Raw genomic sequence first — 19,685 nt, 5'->3', positions numbered from 1 at the left:
GTTAAAACAGAATTGGGATTTTTGTACATTTATCTAATTCCATGGGGGACACTTGTACAACGGGGTGTAGATGGTGGTGTGTGTAGCCTCTAAAAAAAACGAGATTTATGGTAAGAACTTACCGTTGTTAAATCTCTTTCTGCGAGGTACACTGGGCTCCACAAGGAATTACATCGGGGTGTAGAGTAGGATCTTGATCCGGGGCACCAACAGGCTCAAAGCTTTTGACTCTTCCCAAGATGCACAGCGCTGCCTCGTCAATAACCCAGCCTCCATGCCAGTGAGCTCAGTTTTGTTAACCAGCCCAATGCAGTAGCAGGTACCAGAGACGACAACCGATCGTAGTCAAATACACCACACACTCACCGCAGGAGAGGGTGTCAGCGGCTATGCCAATACCAACCCAAAAAAGCTAAGTGCGTCAGGGTGGGTGTATTGTGGAGCCTAGTGTACCTTGCAGAAAGAGATTTAACAACAATCGTTTTCTGCTGCGGGGTACACTGGGCTCCACAAGGAATTACATTGGGGATGTCCCAAAGCAGTTCCTCACGGGAGGGAACGCACTGTAGCGGGAACAAGAACCCGGCATCCAAAGGAAGCATCCTGGGAAGCGGCGGTACCAAAGGCATATAACCTTATAAACGTGTTCCCTGAGGACCACATAGTCGCCTTGCACAATTGTTCAAGGGTCGCACCATGGTGGGCCGCCCAAAAAGGTCCAACCGGCCGAGTAGAATGGGCCTTAATGGTAGCAGGAGCTGGACGTCCAGTCTGTACATAAGCATGTGCAATCACCATTCTAATCCATCTAGCCAGAGTCTGTTTGGAAGCAGGCCAGCCACGTTTGTGAAAACCAAATACAAATAGAGAATCAGATTTCCTTACGGAGGAAGTTCTCATCAAATGGATACGGAGAGCCCGGACCACATCCAAAGACCGTTCTTTGGGAGACAACTCAGGAGAATTAGAGGCCGGAAACACAATCTCCTGGTTAAGGTGGAAAGAAGACACCACCTTAGGCAAATAACCTGGCCGCGTTCTAAGAACTGCCCGGTCACGGTGAAAAATCAAATAGGGAGACTTGCAGGACAAGGAACTCAAGTCCGAGACCCTTCTAGTCGAAGCAATAGCCAGCAAGAAAAGGACCTTAAGGGAAAGCCACTTAAGGTCAGCAGGGGCAAGAGGCTCAAACGGAGACACTTGCAAGGCCTCGAAAACCACCGACAAGTCCCAAGGGGCCACAGGCGGCACATAAGGAGGCTGAATCCGCAATACACCCTGAGTGAATGTATGGACATCAGGTAGGGTGGCAATCTTTCTCTGAAACCAAACCGACAAGACAGAAATGTGAACCTTGAGGGAGGCCAGACGCAGGCCTAAGTCCAGGCCCTGTTGTAGGAAGGCCAACAGTTTGGCCGTGCTAAACTTGAAAACATCATGATTGTGAGACGCACACCAAGTAAAGTAAGCATTCCAGACCCTATGGTAAATCCGAGCAAAAGCCGGCTTATGGGCCTTCAACATAGTTTGAACGACCGCCTCAGAAAAACCCTTGGCCCTCAGGACGGAAGCCTCAAGATCCATGCCGTCAAAGCCAGACGGGCCAAGTCCTGGTAAACACAAGGGCCCTGAACGAGGAGGTCTGGTCGTTGTGGAAGTAGAAGGGGACAATCTACCAAGAGGCCCTGTAGATCGGAGAACCAGTGGCGTCTGGGCCACGCTGGAACTAGCAGAAGTAGTTTTCCTCCTTCTTGCTTGAACTTCCGTATTACTCTGGGCAGGAGTGAAACCGGAGGGAACACGTACGGCAGCCGAAAGCTCCATGGGATTGACAGAGCATCCACGAACGCTGCTTGAGGATCCCTTGTCCTTGCTCCGAGACTGGAACCTTGTGTGTGTGTCGAGACGCCATCAGGTCCACATCTGGGAGGCCCCACTTGTCCACAAGAAGATGAAACACCTCTAGATGTAGGCTCTTTTCTCCGGCGTGCACGTCCTGACGACTGAGATAGTCCGCCTCCCAGTTCAGAACACCCGGAATGAATACTGCTGATATGGCCGGCAGATGGCGTTCTGCCCACTGAATAATCCTTGATACTTTCCTCATTGCCATGCGGCTTCGAGTGCCGCCTTGATGATTTATGTACGCCACCGTGGTGGCCTTGTCTGACTGTACTTGAACAGGTCTGTTCTGAATTAGATGCTGGGCCATCGTCAACGCGTTTAACACTGCCCGCAGTTCCAGAATATTGATTGGGAGCAGAGACTCCTCCTTGGTCCACCGACCCTGAAGAGAGTGTTGTTCCAACACTGCGCCCCTACCTCTCAGACTGGCATCCGTCGTCAGAAGGACCCAGTTGGATATCCAGAAGGGACGGCCCCTGCTCAATCGTTGGTCCTGCAGCCACCAGCTCAGTGACAGGAGGACCTCCGGAGACAATGAGATCATGTGAGATCTGATCCGGTGAGGCAGGCCGTACCACTTGGTCAGAATTAACTTCTGCAGAGGGCGAGCGTGGAACTGAGCATACTACACCATGTCGAAAGCCGACAACGAGACCCAGCACTTGCATTCCCGAATGAATCGACACTTGCGGACGAGATAGGAAGCATCGAATCCTGTCCTGAAGCTTCAGGACTTTCCCCTGAGACAGGGACAACCGTCGGTTGTGAGTGTCCAATAACGCCCCCCAGGTGAACTATGCTCTGAGCAGGGACCAGTGAGGACTTCTTCCAGTTGATGAGCCACCCATGGGCTTGCAAGGATTTGGACCGTCAGTTCCAGATGACGGAGGACAACATCTGGGGAGTTCGCCAGGATCAACAAGTCGCCCAGATACGGCAGAATCCTGATACCCAGACGGCGGAGAAGGGCCGTCATGACCGCCATGACCTTGGTGAAGATTCGCGGAGCCAGTTTCAGAGCACTACCCGCAACTCCAGAATGTTTATCGGAAGGAGAGATTCCTCCCTGGTCCACTGACCCTGAAGAGAGTGTTGCTCCAACCCCGCGCCCCAACCCCACAGACTGGCAACCATGAATAGGAGGACCCAGTTGGAAATCCATAAGGGACGACCCCTGCTCAATCGTTAGTCCTGGAGCCACCAGCTCAGAGACAGACGAATTTCCAGAGTCAAGGAAATCAAATGAAACCTGATCCGGTGAGGCAGGCCGTCTCACTTGGTCAGAATTAACTTCTGCAGAGGGCGAGAGTGGAACTGAGCATACTCCACCATGTCGAAAGCAGACACCATGAGACCCAGCACTTGCATTGCCGAATGTATCGACACTTGCGGACGAGATAGGAAGCATCGAATCCTGTCCTGAAGCTTCAGGACTTTCTCCTGAGATAGGGACAACCATTGGTTGTGAGTGTCCAATAACGCTCCCAGGTGTAACGTGTTCCGAGCAGGAACCAGGGAGGATTTCTTCAAGTTGATCAGCCACCCGTGGGCTTTCATGCACTGGACCGTCAGATCGAGATGACACAGGAGAAGTTCTGGGGAATGTGCCAGGATCAACAAATCGTCCAAGTACGGTAGGATCCTGATCCCTTGACGGCGGATAGTAGCCGTCATGACCGCCATTACTTTGGTGAAGTCTCGGGGAGCCGTTGTTAAACCAAAGGGTAACGCCCGAAATTGGTAATGCAGGTTGCCCACCACAAACCGCAGGTACTGTTGATGAGATACCGCAATAGGAATATGCAGGTAGGCATCCTGTATGTCCAGGGAGACCATATAGTCCCCAGGCTCCATGGCCAGAACAATAGAGCGCAGGGTTTCCATACGAAACTTGGAGACCCTTGTTCAAGGACTTCAGATTGAGGATGGGCCGCGAGGACCCGTTCGGTTTCGGGACTAGAAACAGCGTGGAATAGTACCCCTTGCCACTCTGAGCCAGAGGCACCTGTACCACCACTCCTGTGACCAGGAGGGAATGTACCACTGAGTGCAAAGTGTTTGCTTTTGCCGGATCCAGAGGCACATCTGTCATGCAAAACCGATGCGGGGGAAGATTCTTGAAAGGTATGGCGTAACCTCGAGGGACGACTTCCCTCGCCCAGGCATCTGAAGTGGTCTTCAACCATTCTTGGGCAAAACCTGGAAGTCGGCCCCCTACCCTGGGATCCCCCAGAGGGAGGCCCGACCCGTCATGCGGCAGGCTTGTCAGTTTTGGAAGCTGGCTGACGGGCAGCCCAGGCACGCTTTGGTCTGGGCTTGTTTGGTCTGGAAGCACGAGCTTGCTTTGGGTACGCCTGACCTTTTGCTTTACCTGGAGTACGAAAGGGCCGAGGGAAAGTACTTTTAGACTTCTGTGTGGAAGAAGCCGTACTAGGAAGGCAAGCTGTTTTAGCCGTAGCCAGCTACAATCTTATTTAGGTCTTCTCCAAAGAGAATGTCTCCTTTGAAAGGAAGTACCTCCAGGGTTTTCTTGGTATCCAAATCCACCGACCAGGATCTAAACCAAAGGATACGTCTGGCCAAGGCAGATGCAGTAGCAGCCTTGGCCGCGAGCACCCCGGCATCGGAGGCCGCCTCCTTAAGGTACAGAGAAGCCGTGGCAATATATGAGAGACATTGTCGAGCAGGCTCAGACACATCGGCAGACAGTTCCGCCTCGAGTTCCTGAACCCACGTCTCAACAGCTTCAGCAGCCCAAGTCGCTGCAATCGTTGGCCTATGCACAGCCCCCGTTAGGGTATAAATTGCTTTTAAACAGCCCTCCACACGTCTATCCATCGGTTCCTTCAGAGAGGTGACGGTAGTTACCGGCACAGCAGAGGAAACAACCATACGCGCCACATGAGAATCAACAGGCGGAGGGGTTTCCCAGTTTTTACACACCTCCGTAGAGAGAGGATAGCGAGCCAACAGTCTCTTATTCGGTGTAAACTTTGTCCCCCGGATTTTCCCAGGATTCCTAACCACCTTCTTACATTTAAACCTATCCGGTTTCTTGGAGACAGTTTCAGGCTCAGAATCATCAGACACTTGAAGAATGAGCCGAATCGCCTCAATCAAATCCGGGACATCCACGGATGACTTTCCTTCCCCATCTGAAATGTCAGCGTCATCAGGGTCAGTATATGCACCTTCCTCCTCCGAGGACGTGTCGGTTAAAGCTGTGGATTGGGAGGAGGTAATGGCCGTTTAGAAGATGACTTAGTCTTAGGCGGGCGAGAGTGAGACTTATATTTAGTCACAGATTGGTTCAAATGCTGCAGCTGAGTGGAAAGCTGATCCGCCCATGGCGGGTTCACAGCAGGGACCATAAACTGCTGCAGTGGCACAGGTGGTCCCACAGGGGGCGTCAATTTAGTCACAAGCGTGCTTAGCAATGTGGAGAATGTAGCCCAAGGCGGATCCTGCAATGTCCCAAGCGCTACTGACCCACTGGGGGGTAATGAACCCCCTGAATCTGAACTCTCAGCTGCCAAATTATCCTCCGTTGCGTCAGCGGCATCACTACCACGCAGTGTGGGAGAGGCCCCAACGTCGTTGCCACGTGTAGCAGACATAACTATGTGCACAATAATGGGCAACCCGGTACAAGGTGTAGCAGCACTATACCTAGCAAGAACACTCACGGCACAGACCGGAGGTTCAATAGATATAGAATATATGGTGACTATAAATCACAAGCAAAAATACCCAGACAGTATATTTTGTGATCTAATCCTACATTGATAATAGCAAAAACCTGAAACACTTGGCCCCCTCAGGTATAGCAATATAGGAATAGCAGGCTGAGTGAAATACCCTGCAGTAAGGCAACCACGCAGCAGCTACATGCGCACACACAGATATATAGTCACAAATGTACCATGCAGATATTATGTACTATAAACTGCACTGGACGAGCAATACAAAGTAATACTCAGTATGGCTATATGTGATAACAATAGATATAACAAACACAGTAAGCACTGGATGTATATCCCCGGGTGTTTGTACCACACAACCCTGAAGGTATGCACTCTTTCTTAACTAACACAGTCCCAGTGACAGGTAGAATACTCAAGTGTCCTGTAGGAAGCACAGCACTGGCAGTCAGGCGGTTCCACAGAGGATTTGCCCCTACAATTCCAGGAACAGCAAGGCTCAAGCTGAAATGGCCGCTAACCAGGAGTGAAGGAGAAGGAGGCCGCTCCAGGTAGGGAACATTGTAGAAATGGCGCCCTGGGGCTGGGGGGAGGGGCCTCAGGTCCGACCTGCTCCCCTTGCTGGCATCCCCACCTGGTGTGTGGGCAGAATATAAAACGGGGGGATTATACCAAATCCCCCTGACCTGTGCCCTGAATAATACCCTGGTGGCTAGTGGAGAAAGCTGCCCAGTAATCAGTGCCCGCGCGGCCAGCCTCCTATGGCCGCGCTGGATCGCGGTAAAGTGCGGCACAGGAGCCCCTTACCTCCCCCTTTGTCTGCGGCCCCGCAATCCCGGAGACGGCGGCGTGTGTGACTCACAGTTAGAAGAAGAAGCCTCCGTCTCCCCTGCAGTAACCCGGCAACTCCGGCACGGGAGTATACAGCGCCGCTGGGGGTGATGGAGCTGCACGCTGAAAAGTCTCTAAGACTTTTCCAGCAGCAGCCTTTGAAGTCTTCAAACAGAATCCACTGTTCAGTCTATTATAAATACTTTGAAAAATGCTGCTTAAGGCAGCCACCTGTAAAGTGCCTGCATACTGCAAGGCACCAACTTACAAACTGAGCTCACTGGCATAGAGGCGGGGTTATAGAGGAGGCGGCGCTGTGCATCTTGGGAGGTCAAAAGATTTGAGCCTGTTGGTGCCTCGGATCAAGATCCTACTCTACACCCCGATGTAATTCCTTGTGGAGCCCAGTGTACCCCTCAGCAGAAACAGGATTTATGGTCTTATCTTGTTAAAAACTTTTCTTTTGAGTCCATAGGGAGTTAATGCAAAAGAAAAAGAGGGGTGTTCCCGCACTAGTAAAAAATAGCAGACAAAACCTTATTACAAGGTAAAATGTCCGTAACCGACCTTGGAAATATAACATTAATGTGTAGATTAAACCGTCGGTGGTGCTCCCAGAGTCAGTGGGGTTACATTGAAAAAATCAATGCTGGGGCACTCTTATTGAGATAATGAGACAGTAAAATGTAACCTTTATTATGGATCATTTAAAATATAGTGTGACAAACAAGATAAGGTATTCCGAACACAAATATAAATACCAAGGTAATTTCAAATTAATAAACAGTAAATACCGCAAAAGATGAAAATTTATTATACACTGCTCAAAAAAATAAAGGGAACACTAAAATAACACATCCTAGATCTGAATGAATGAAATATTCTTATTAAATACTTTGTTCTTTACATAGTTGAATGTGCTGACAACAAAATCACACAAAAATTATCAATGGAAATCAAATTTATTAACCCATGGAGGTCTGGATTTGGAGTCACCCTCAAAATTAAAGTGGAAAAACACACTACAGGCTGATCCAACTTTGATGTAATGTCCTTAACACAAGTCAAAATGAGGCTCAGTAGTGTGTGTGGCCTCCACGTGCCTGTATGACCTCCCTACAATGCCTGGGCATGCTCCTGATGAGGTGGCGGATGGTCTCCTGAGGGATCTCCTCCCAGACCCGGACTAAAGCATCCGCCAACTCCTGGACAGTCTGTGGTGCAACGTGGCATTGGTGGATGGAGCGAGACATGATGTCCTAGATGTGCTCAATTGAATTCAGGTCTGGGGAACGGGCGGGCCAGTCCATAGCATCAATGCCTTTGTCTTGCAGGAACTGCTGACACACTCCAGCCACATGAGGTCTAGCATTGTCTTGCATTAGGAGAAACCCAGGGCCAACCGCACCAGCATATGGTCTCACAAGGAGTCTGAGGATCTCATCTTGGTACCCAATGGCAGTCAGGCTACCTCTGGCAAGCACATGGAGGGCTATGCGGCCCCCCAAAGAAATGCCACCCCACACCATTACTGACCCACTGCCAAATCGGTCATGCTGGAGGATGTTGCAGGCAGCAGAACGTTCTCCTTGGCGTCTCCAGACTCTGTCACGTCTGTCACATGTGCTCAGTGAGAACCTGCTTTCATCTGTGAAGAGCACAGGGCACCAGTGGTGAATTTGCCAATCTTGGTGTTCTCTGGCAAATGCCAAACGTCCTGCACGGTGTTGGGCTGTAAGCACAACCCCCACCTGTGGACGTCGGGCCCTCATACCACCCTCATGGAGTCTGTTTCTGATCGTTTGAGTAGACACATGCACATTTGTGGCTTGCTGGAAGTCATTTTGCAGGGCTCTGGCAGTGCTCCTCTTGTTCCTCCTTGCACAAAGGCGGAGGTAGCGGTCCTGCTGCTGGGTTGTTGCCCTCCTACGGCCTCCTCCACGTCTCCTGATGTACTGGCCTGTCTCCTGGTAGCGCCTCCATGCTCTGGACACTACGCTGACAGACACAGCAAACCTTCCTGCCACAGCTCACATTGATGTGCCATCCTGGATGAGCTGCACTACCTGAGCCACTTGTGTGGGTTGTAGGGAGGTCATACAGGCACGTGGAGGCCACACACACTACTGAGCCTCATTTTGACTTGTTTTAAGGACATTACATCAAAGTTGGATCAGCCTGTAGTGTGTTTTTCCACTTTAATTTTGAGGGTGACTCCAAATCCAGACCTCCATGGGTTAATACATTTGATTTCCATTGATAATTTTTGTGTAATTTTGTTGTCAGCACATTCAACTATGTAAAGAACAAAGTATTTAATAAGAATATTTCATTCATTCAGATCTAGGATGTGTTATTTTAGTGTTCCCTTTATTTTTTTGAGCAGTGTATAATCGCAGGAGTAGCTTAACATATGTCCACTATCAACAGGTGGATAGTTGGAGTCTCCTGTGATGATATCCCGTGAGTTAATCTAAGCACCATTGGATTGAAAGGTTTGTTGCCTAGTATGGTGTTGAACCACCTTCTGTATCAATGTCTGACAGTAGTGTCACCATAGGCATTTTAATGCAGCGGATTAGACAGGAGTGTATAATCTGCCGAGTTAACGAAAAATTAATTAATGATAACCAACAGACAGTGGATTGAATCATAAAGAAGTGATTTTAAAGACACAGCAGATTTGTGAAAAGATATGGACATTCATATATGAAGCATATAATAATAAATCTGTTCTTTCTATTGAAAGAGAAGAAAAAGAAGATTAGAGGAATGTTCCTGCTGCTTTCCAACCAAGTTTACTGCACCTGGTGTTTCTTGGCAGTCTCCCAAACAAGTACTGACCAGGCCTTCCAGAGCTTTGCTTCCAAGATCTGACGAGATTAGGCGTCTCCTGTGGAGTATGGCCGTAAACGGTTGGATGAGTGAGTACTTATTCCTGGTAAATAGAAATGTGCTTCTGCTGTCCAGAATGGGGGCTTCCACGAACATGGCCTTTTGAACTACAAACCTGAGGCATCGTTAGCCAGATAAATGGGGATGTATACGTTAGCATCCTGGATATCGAGGGATGCCATGAAATCATTCTGTTCCAATGCCAGTATGATTGATCTCAAAGATTCTATGCGGTTCCTTGGCACCCCGAGATACTTGAACAAAAAGGAAATAGGGATTTTTTTTGTAAGTATAAGCGCCATATAACGGAACAAGCATATATATAAAAAAATAATAAATTTACGCTCCTTGAGGATTTTTCTAGTAGATCATCTTCTGTTCCTTGATTTTATTCTTTTCTTTCGAAAACATGTCTCTCAATCCCCCATAGGTACAGTATGTAAAAATAAAGTAAACAAAATAAAAACAGTGTGTAGTAATGTTTTATAACAAGTATGTCCATTCAAGCACCATATTTCTTCAAATCCAAAATAGAAGAAGTAGATGTAGAAGTAGATTAGGCACAAAGGGCGTACCCCAACTCACAGGAAAGTCTCCCAGTGTATGTAAAGGTATCGTTTAAACTTCTAGATCCTATGTGTAGCATTCACCAAGACAGAACAAATGGTACGTACCTTACTCACTTTTAACACAAATAAGTCGAGAATATAAAGGTATCTTTTCCTTTCTATATAGTAATTCAATGTCGTATGCGTACCACACTCACGGGTTAAAATCATAGAAGGACTCCTATCTAGGTTTCTTTGAAGTAACAATCACCTCCAATTTTCTTTCTCAAGGGTTTGGAAGATATGTCTCCCCACCAGGACATGCTAAATTGAAGACGTAAATGTGTCAGCCAGACCACGTGTATGATAAAAAAGTTTATTTTCACATAAACCCCCCCATAAAAAAGGTAAAAAGTTTAAAAGTCCACAAAAAAGAAAAGAAAAGAAGATTTATGGTAGACTTACCATTGTTAAATCTCTTTCTGCAAGGTACACTGGATTCCACAGGAAACAACATCAGGGTGTAGAGTTGGATCTTAATCCGAGGCACCAACAGGCTAAAAACTGACTGTTCCCAGGATGCACCGCCTCCTCTTTATAACCCCTCCTCCGTGCACAGGAGCTCAGTTTTGTTAACCAGTCCAATGCAGTAGCAGGTAAAGAGACGGTAAATGTTGGTCACATAGAACCACGTTCTCACCACAGAAGAAGGGATCAGCGGCATGCCATACAAACCCAAAGAAGCTAAGTGCGGCAGGGTGGGCGCCCTGTGGAATCCAGTGTACCTCGCTGGTATTCCACAGGAAATAACATCGGGATTCCTAAAGCAGTTCCTCATGGGAGGAAACGCACTGTGGCGGGCACAAGAACCCGGCGTCCAAAGGAGGCATCCTGGGAGGCGGAAGTGTCAAAGGCATAGAACCTGATGAACGTGTTTACAGAGGACCACGTAGCCACCTTTCACAATTGTTCTGCGGACGCACCACGGCGAGCCGACCAAGAAGATCCAACAGACCGAGTAGAATGGGCCTTGATAGCAGCAGGAGCTGGGAGACCAGCCTGTGCATAAGCTTGTGCAATCACCATTCTAATCCATCTGGCCAAACTTTGCAGGCCAACCACGTTCGTGAAAACCAAACAGTACGAAGAGGGATTCAGACCTCCAAATGGAGGCAGTCCTCTCCACATATATACTGAGAGCCCGTACCACATCCAAAGACCGCTCTTTGGAAGGCAAACCGGGAGAGATAAAGGCCGTAACCACAATCTCTTGGATAAGGTGGAAAGATGACACCACCTTAGGTAGATAACCAGGGCGAGTACGGAGAACCGCGCGGTCACAATAAAATATTAGGAAGGGCGGACGCCAGGACAAAGCGCCTAAGTCCGACACTCTTCTAGCAGAAGCAATAGCCAACAGGAACAAGACCTTAAGTGTAAGCAATTTTAGGTCCACAGACTTAAGAGGTTCAAACGGAGACTCTTGTAGGGCATCCAAAACAACCGACAAATCCCAAGGAGCCAAAAGGAGGGACATAGGGAGGTTGAATCCGTAAAACATCCTGAGTGAATGTATGAATGTCAGGTAGCGACGCAATTTTTCTCTGAAACCATACCGACATACTGAAATATGAACCTTGAGGGAGGCCAGACGAAGGCCTAAGTCCAGGTCCTGTTGCAGAAAAGCCAAAAGTTTGGCAGTACTGAACTTGTATGCATCATAATTCTTAGCTGCACACGAGGTGAAGTAAGAATTTCAGACCCTATAATAAATCCGAGCCAAAGCCGGTTTACGGGCTTTCAACATAGTTTGAATGAGTAAATCCTTTGGCCCTCAGGACTGAAGCTTCAAGAGCAACGCCATCAAAGCCAGTCGGGCCAGATCCTGGTAGACACAATGGCCCTGAACGAGGAGGTCTGGGCGTTGTGGAAGTAGAAGAGGACACTATCGATAGACCCTGCAGGTCTGAGAACCAATGCTGTCTGGGCCACGCTGGAGCAAATAGTAGTAGGATTCCTCCTCCTTCTTGCTTGAACGTCCTTATTACCCTGGGCAGGAGTGACATAGGTGGGAACACATACGGCAGCCGAAAGTTCCATGGAATTGCCAGCGTATCCACGAACGCTGCTTGAAGAGCCCTCGTCTTTGCTCCGAAGACCGGAACCTTGTGATTGTGTCGAGACGCCATCAGGTCTACATCTGGTAGGCCCCACTTGGAGTTGAAAGACTTCCGGATGAAGACTCCGCTCTCCGGCATGTACGTCCTGACGACTGAGGAAGTCCGCTTCCCAGTTGAGGACCCACGGAATAAACACTGCCGATATGGCTGGCAGATGGCGTTCCGCCCATAGAAGAATCATTGACACTTCCAACATTGCCATGCGGCTTCGAGTGCCGCCTTGATGATTGATGTACGCCACCGTGGTGGCATTGTCCGACTGTACTTTAACAGGCCTGTTCTGTATCAGATGCTGGTCCAGGTTCAAAGCATTGAACACTGCCCGCAATTCCACAATGTTTATCGGGAGGAGAGACTCCTCCTTGGTCCACCGACCCTAAAGGGAGTGTTGCTTTAACACCACGCCCCAACCCCTCAGACTGGCATCCGTTGTCAGAAGGACCCAGCTGGAGATCCAGAAGGGACAACCCCTGCTCAATCGTTGGTCCTGGAGCCACCAGTTCAGTTACAGATGAACCTCCTGGAGACAATCAGATCATGTGAGACCTGATCCGGTGAGACAGGCCGTCCCACTTGGAAAGGATTAACAGCTGCAGAGGGCGAGACTGAAATTGAGCGTACTCTACCAACTTTACCTAGTACTTGCATCGCTGAGTGTATCGACACACGTGGGAAAGATAGGAAGCATCTCATCCTGTCCTGAAGTTTCAGGACCTTCTCCGGAGACAAGAACAACCGTTGGTTGTGTGTGTCCAGTAACGCCCCTAGGTGCACTATGCTCTGAGCAGGGACCAGTGAGGACTTCTTCCAGTTGATGAGCCACCCGTGGCCTTGCAAGGATTTGGACCGTCAGTTCCAGATGACGGAAAAGAACCTCTGGGGAGTTCGCCAGGATCAACAAGTCGTCCAGATACGGCAGGATCCTGATACCCTGACGGCGGAGAAGGGCCGTCATGACCTTGGTGAAGATTCGCGGAGCCGTGGTCAGTACAAAAAGCAAGGCCTGGAACTGATAATGTAGGTTGCCAATAGCAAACCGCAGATATTGCTGATGCGACATGGCAATAGGTATATGTAGGTAAGCATCCTGTATGTCCAGGGATACCATATAGTCCTTGGGTTACAAGGCCAGAACAACAGAGCGAAGAGTTTCCATACGGAATTTGGATACCTTCACAAATTTGTTCAAATATTTGAGGTTGAGAATGGGCCGGGAGGATCCATCCGGTATCGGAACTAGGAACAGCGTTGATTAGTACCCCCTGCCTCTCTGAACCAGAGGCACCGGCACTATCACTCCTGTGTCCAGGAGGGATTGTACCACCAAATGTAGAGATCTTGCTTTCAACGAATCCGAAGGGATATTGTCCGAGCAAAACTGTCGAGGAGGACATTTCTTGAAAGAGATGGCGTATCCGTGAGTGATAACTTCCCTCATCCAGGTGTCTGAAGCAGTCTGAAACCATACTCGGGCGAACCGCAGAAGTCGGCCTCCAACCCTGCGAGCCTGTTTCGGGTACGCCTGACCCTTTGCTTTACTTGGAGGTCGAAAGGAACGAAAGGTGGTACTCTTAGCCTTCGGAGCCGAAGGATTAGTACTCGGCAGGCATGCAGTTTTAGCAGACGCAAAGTCAGCAACAATCTTGTTCAGATCTTCCCCAAAAAGGACATTTCCCTTAAAAGGGATCACCTCCAAGGTCTTCTTAGAGTCCAGATCCACAGACCAGGACCGCAACCACAGAATCCAGCGAGCCAGAATGGACATAGTAGACGCTTTGGCCCCCAGCACACCGGCATCAGAGGCAGCCTCCTGAATGTAATGAGAGGCTGTGATAATATATGAAAGACACCGTCTGGGCATTATCAGAAAAATTCAGAGGTAGCTCCGCTTCAACTTCTTGAACCCAGGATTCAATAGCTTTTGCAGCCCAAGAAGCCGCTATAGTAGATCTATGTACAGCGTGTACATAGACTTCAAGCAACCCTCAACACGCTTATCCGTCAGTTCCTTCAGAGAGGTGACGGTAGTGACAGGCAGAATAGAAGACACCACCAGACGTGCGACATGTGAGTCCACCGACGGCGGTGTTCCCCAATTTTTACTTAACTCTGCAGGAAGGGGATAACGAGCTAACATCTTTTTAGACAGGGAGATTTTCTTTCCTGGAGACTCCCAGGATTCCTGACGTATGTCAACTAAATGATCAGAATTTGGCAAAACTAATTTAGTAACCTTCTGACACTTGAACTTATCAGGTTTCTTAGACGTATTTGGAGGTTCAGGTTCATCATCAATCTGAAGAATCAGTTTGATAGCCTCCAAGAGGTCATGAACATTCACCTGGGTTGTAGATTCCCCATCAGAAGCATCTGCATCAGTGTCTGACGGGTCAGTATATACGCCATCTTCATCGGAAGAAGTATCCGAAACATATGTTGGTTGTGAGGAAGAAATGGCCTGCTTAGATGACCCTTTGGTCCTAGGAGGGTGAGGGTCAGGCTTTTGTTTGACCAAAGTCTGATTTAACTGCTGTAACTGAGTCGACAGAGTATCCACCCATGGTGGATTTACAATGTGTGATTGTACAGGTACAGGAGGTCAGACAGGGCGCGCAAGTCTCGTTACTAGCGTAGTCAATAAATTAGAAAAAGCAGCCCAAGGTGGGTCTTGGTGTGCCACCGGTGCTGCAGGCTGACCGAGGAGTACAGAACTCCCAATACCTGGACCCTCAGCTGGAATATTTTACTTAGATAAATCTGCAGCATCAGCACTGCATGATGCAGGATCAGCCACAGATCTCCCGCCCTGTTAAGCAGACATTGGTGAATGTAGCCCCAGGGCCGGCAACAGAAATCTTGATGCCCGGTACTTTTATATCTCTGGGGGCCCCCCTTGACCCCGTCACCCAGCTGCAGCCACCTGACCTCAGGACTCTGCTCACCCGGCGACTGCACGGGGCTCCACACCTGGGAGAGGGTTCAGTATGTATTGCCAATGGACAGGATGCAGATGGTCAGAATACAGACATCGGCATCCCGTCCGTTAAAATACTGACACCCCTGTAGTTAGCACTCTGAACTTCAACTGTCCCTTACCCTAACCCTCCCCTCCCCAGGGGGTGTCTAACCCTAACCCTCCCTTCCCCGCTGCATAAAACTAACCCTCCCCGCTTGGTGCCTAACCCTAACCTTCCCATCCCTACACCCTACTCCCCCTGCGCACACACACCGTGGCAAGACGTGAGTGTGTCCCGCGAGACGATGTTCGGGATTCTGGGATTCAGTATTTGGATGCCGGGAATCCCACCTGTGTTGGCATTTGGCAGTCGGGATTATGGACGCCAGGTGGGGCTCTGGCTTCGGTATTCTGGCTGCCGGGATCCCGCAGAAAGTGCTTCTGACTAGTGACTATTGTGGCTGTCACAGAACCAGCACTGGGGTGTGGTGAGGTTGTCAAGAGCCTGTTCACTCAGCAGAACATTCACTGGTGCACCTAAACTTCTCACTCCTGACCCCAGCATCTCAGTAACACTGTGCAGGTTGTAACACGTTCACTGCCACAGGAACTCACCACATCCAGTGTAAAATGAAATACAATAAAAACTGTCACTCTAACTCTGCCCATCATTGGTGGGACTGTCAGCTACTACCATACCAGAAATGGTCTCTGTAGCCAGCGGAGCTGGACAGTAGTGGGGCTGCTGCCTGAAGTAGATTCTGTTTACAGTAAGTGCCTGTCGGGTAGCGGTTCTTACTGTTCAGCTGCCTGCTCCTCTTCTTAGGTGGCCCAGGCCGCAGTGACAAGGTAGAGAAGGTCCAGCATAGCGTCATGATGTCGCAACATCATTCAATGGCAGTGCAGCACGGACCCCCATGAGTTGGGACCAGAGCAAGTGATGGAGAGGGGGTTTGGAGTTGCTGCTTGAAAATTTGCTTTCATTTTGCACACTCAGTTAAGTTGCAGCGGCCATAGCTGGCAATTTAAAAATTAATATTAGACACTGCGCCAATATTTTTGGTACCTCAGGACCACGGGGCCCCTCTGATCTTCAGGGCCCGGGACTGGTGTACCCTTTATACCCACCTGTCGCCGAGCCTGCGTAACCGTACAATATAGCCAGACACAGTACCTGATGAAAACCCCCTGTGGAGCGTGATTGCAATGCAGATCACAAACAGAGGATTTAAGCGGTTTAAGGTGACTGAAATACACAGAGAAAAATACCAAACAGTATATCCTGTGAAAAACACTATATATATATATATATATATATATATATATATATATAGGACCCTGACGCACTTAGCCCCTTTCAGGGTACAGAATATAGGGATAGCAATATGTGTGAGATGCACGGAATAGGAACCACACAGCAGCTATAGGCACACACAGTCACATGTACAATGCAGAAATTATTACAAACAATAAAACTGCACTGGACTAGCAATACTACGTAAAGCTATGTATGTATGTCTACAGATATAAAAATGCACAGTAAATACTGGATGTATATCACAGAATACTTGTACTAAATATTACTGTAGTTATGCACTTGTTCTTAACTAACACTGTCTAAACGACATGTAGAATACTTAAGTGTCCTGTAAATGCACAGCGCTGATTATGCAGACGGCTTTACAGAGGAGATGGTGCCCAGCACTCCCAGAATCAGTGAAGCTCTGTCTAATGTCGCCCAAACACTGACAGGGAGTGAGGGAGAGAGAGAGAGATGCAGCTCCAGGGTGGGAACATCTGCTGTAGATGGCACCTGGGGCTACAGGTCAGCGCCTTATCCCCTCTGCTGGGCTTCACCACCGGGTACTATAGAGCCTGTACTTAATGGATTTTAGTAAATCCGAACTGTGCTGCTTCTTGCCCTGGTGGATATTGTGGGGTCCATGCATGGCCACAGTGTCCACGCCTGGGCGACCCTCTTACCTCCTATAGTGCGGCCACACGATCCAGGAGAGCAGCGGCAGTATGTGTGCCTGATGAGACCGGAGCGCCTCCGCTGTAAGTACCCGGAAACCAGGGCGCGGGAGTATACAGTGCCGCTGGGGGAGGTGAGGGAGCTGCAGCATGATATGTCAGCATAACATATAGCACCCATTCCCACTGAAAAACATGCTCTGATCTCTCCATATTATTTTAGTAAGTAAAAAAAAAATATATATTCTTTTAAAAAATATATAAAATAATACTTGTGGCTCCTAATAGACAAACCCAAGTAGATAATCCCTTCTAATATAAATAGATATGCTATTAGCAATAAAAAAAAAAAAACATGTTTTTAATTTTTTTTATTAGATCACGCCAGCAAAATGAGGCGGACAGAAATTGACGAAATTATTGTCGAAAAGCACTGTTGTCGAATCGACATTCTTCAATTTAATATATTTTTGTCGAAAAGCCGCATTTTTACCATTGCAGACATGTCGAATTTGACAACTGTCGAACTGCAAAAAGTCGAATTTGAAACGACCGTTTTTTTTGTCGTAAAGTACTGTATTGCATTGTTGAATCATTTTTTGTGTCGAAAAAGCCCCGTTTTCGACATTTGCGGCAATTCGACCGCAATTGCAAATGGCCCTAAGCATACTTCTCTCTGTGTGTACCCCCCTTTAGGCCTTTTATAGTTCACAATGTATCAATATTTTTTTTTAAACAGTCTGTTTAGAACTTGTTAATAACTTTTGCTGTTAATGTACTGTACCATGTTTTTTACTCTAGCATCTATAAGGGATATTGGGGAGACTTAGTATGATGGGGGTATAGACGGGGTCCAAAGGAGCCGTTGCACTTTAAATTTCTTCACTCGGTTTGCTGGCTCCTCCCCTCGATGCCCCCTCCCACAGGGCAGTTTAGAAAAAAGTGCCCTCAGGAGAGGATGCACATCTCTGCAGCTCCAGAGAGTTTTTTCTTTTAAACTTTTTATTTTCGTGGGGAGGGGGGGGGGGGGGAGACGGACGGATTCAGAGCCATTTTCCCGCTGCAGGACCTGAGAGGTTGTTTGTTCAGCAGCACACTGCGCCTTAGCTGTCGCAATCGCAGCATGCCGCACACCCCTAACAGATGCCTGATGGTGACGACAGTGGTGAGTACAAACCCGGGGCCCAGTGGGAACTTTGCAGTTAGCAGTTGACCGCGAGTAACCTCAACCGCTGACGCAAAGTTCCCACCATTGAATATAATGGAGCGGCATAGTGCTATGTGCCGATTGACAGCTCAGACGCGCACAGCCAATCAGGAGAGTGCCACGAAGTGGCGCTCCCTGATTGGCTGAAGGGACCCTCTGTGACAGGAGTCACGGGGGTCTCGGCAGTCGGGGAAAGAGGTCCCATGTGTAAACATGGGACCCCTTTCAGTGCGTGGATCGGGTTTTGCGTTTTATTATTTTGCCAAGTACGTGGATTACAAACAAGAAGAGGACAGATCTACACTGGATTTTTGGGAGTATAATTTTATTTACAGGTACACCGTGGATTCTACGTGGAGAAGGGGACCGAGTCGGCGTGTCAACATAGGTAAGTATGTGTGTGTCGGTGTGCATGTATGTAATAAAGTTTTACTATCACGGTGTGTGTGTACTGTTTTTATTTGGGTATTTTTTTTGCAGTAGAACTACAGGTACCAGCGGGCCCGTTCCCCCCCGCATGCTGGTACTTGTGGTTCTCCAAGTACCAGCTTGCGGGGGAGGCTTGCTGGGACTTGAAGTTCTGCTACAAAAAACAATATTCTTTATTTTGTCACTTGACTATCAGTCTCCAATCCGCAGCCCTTGGAGAGGGGGGGGGGGGGGGGGGGGACAGCCGCGGGCTTCACCCCTGGCCCTTGGGTGGCTGGAGGGGGGGGGGGGGGGCTTGATTTCAGGGGTCCCCACTCCTCCAGGGTACCCCGGCCAGGGGTGACTAGTTGGGGATTTAATGCCACGGCCGCAGGGACCGGTATAAAAGTGTCCCCCGGCTGTGGCATTATCTCTCCAGCTAGTGGAGCCCGGTGCTGGTGTGAAAAATACGGGGGACCCCTACGTCTTATGTCCCCCGTATTTTTTGCACCAGGACCGGACGCAGAGCACGGTGCTGGTTGTGAAAATATGGGGGATCCCCTGTCACCCCCCCCCCCATATTTTTACAACCAGGACCGGCTCAAAGAGCCCGAGGCTGGTTATGCTTAGGAGGGGGGACCCCAGTGTTTTTTAAACACTTTTGTGCCGTCCATGAAGTCGAATCCAGGACGCACACTATCGTCAATTGGTCCGTTTTTCGACAGCGGGACTGTCGAAACCGGTTTTTAATTGAATATGTCGAATTCAGGTCCCGGCGGGAGGGTGTCTGACTGTCGAATTGTGTCGAATTTAAAACCGGTCGAATTCCAGACGGAATTCGACCGCAATTGCATATACCCCTTAATCTCTAAGCAATCTGACTAGATTGCTTAGAAAGTAAGCACGGATCTCTCCTTGTGTATGCCCCATAGCGACAGTGATGTGCAACCCCGCCCGTCGCTATCGCTCATTCTAGATTGGCCATATCTAGTTAGAGCACTCAATTCATTGCTGGGTGAGGTGAGCGTCTCCCCCCCCCTTCCCCCCAAGCACACATCGAGCTGTGGGCCGAGCGTTCTG

The 19,685-nt window shown here is 48.9% G+C and overlaps 1 protein-coding gene and 1 pseudogene across 4 annotated transcripts in view; both read right to left on the bottom strand.

Annotated features, from left to right (window-relative positions):
- The window catches only part of RNF17 (ring finger protein 17), a 1,464,292-nt gene that overhangs the window by 269,302 nt on the left and 1,175,305 nt on the right, over positions 1 to 19,685 (bottom strand). The window lies entirely within an intron of this gene.
- LOC135052495 (5S ribosomal RNA) lies at positions 9,233 to 9,351 on the bottom strand (annotated as a pseudogene).

Source organism: Pseudophryne corroboree, chromosome 2 (genome assembly GCF_028390025.1).
Source record: "Pseudophryne corroboree isolate aPseCor3 chromosome 2, aPseCor3.hap2, whole genome shotgun sequence".
Lineage (NCBI taxonomy): Eukaryota > Metazoa > Chordata > Amphibia > Anura > Myobatrachidae > Pseudophryne > Pseudophryne corroboree.
Note: the sequence above shows the minus strand (reverse complement) of the source record. Positions and strands in the feature narration are given on the sequence as shown.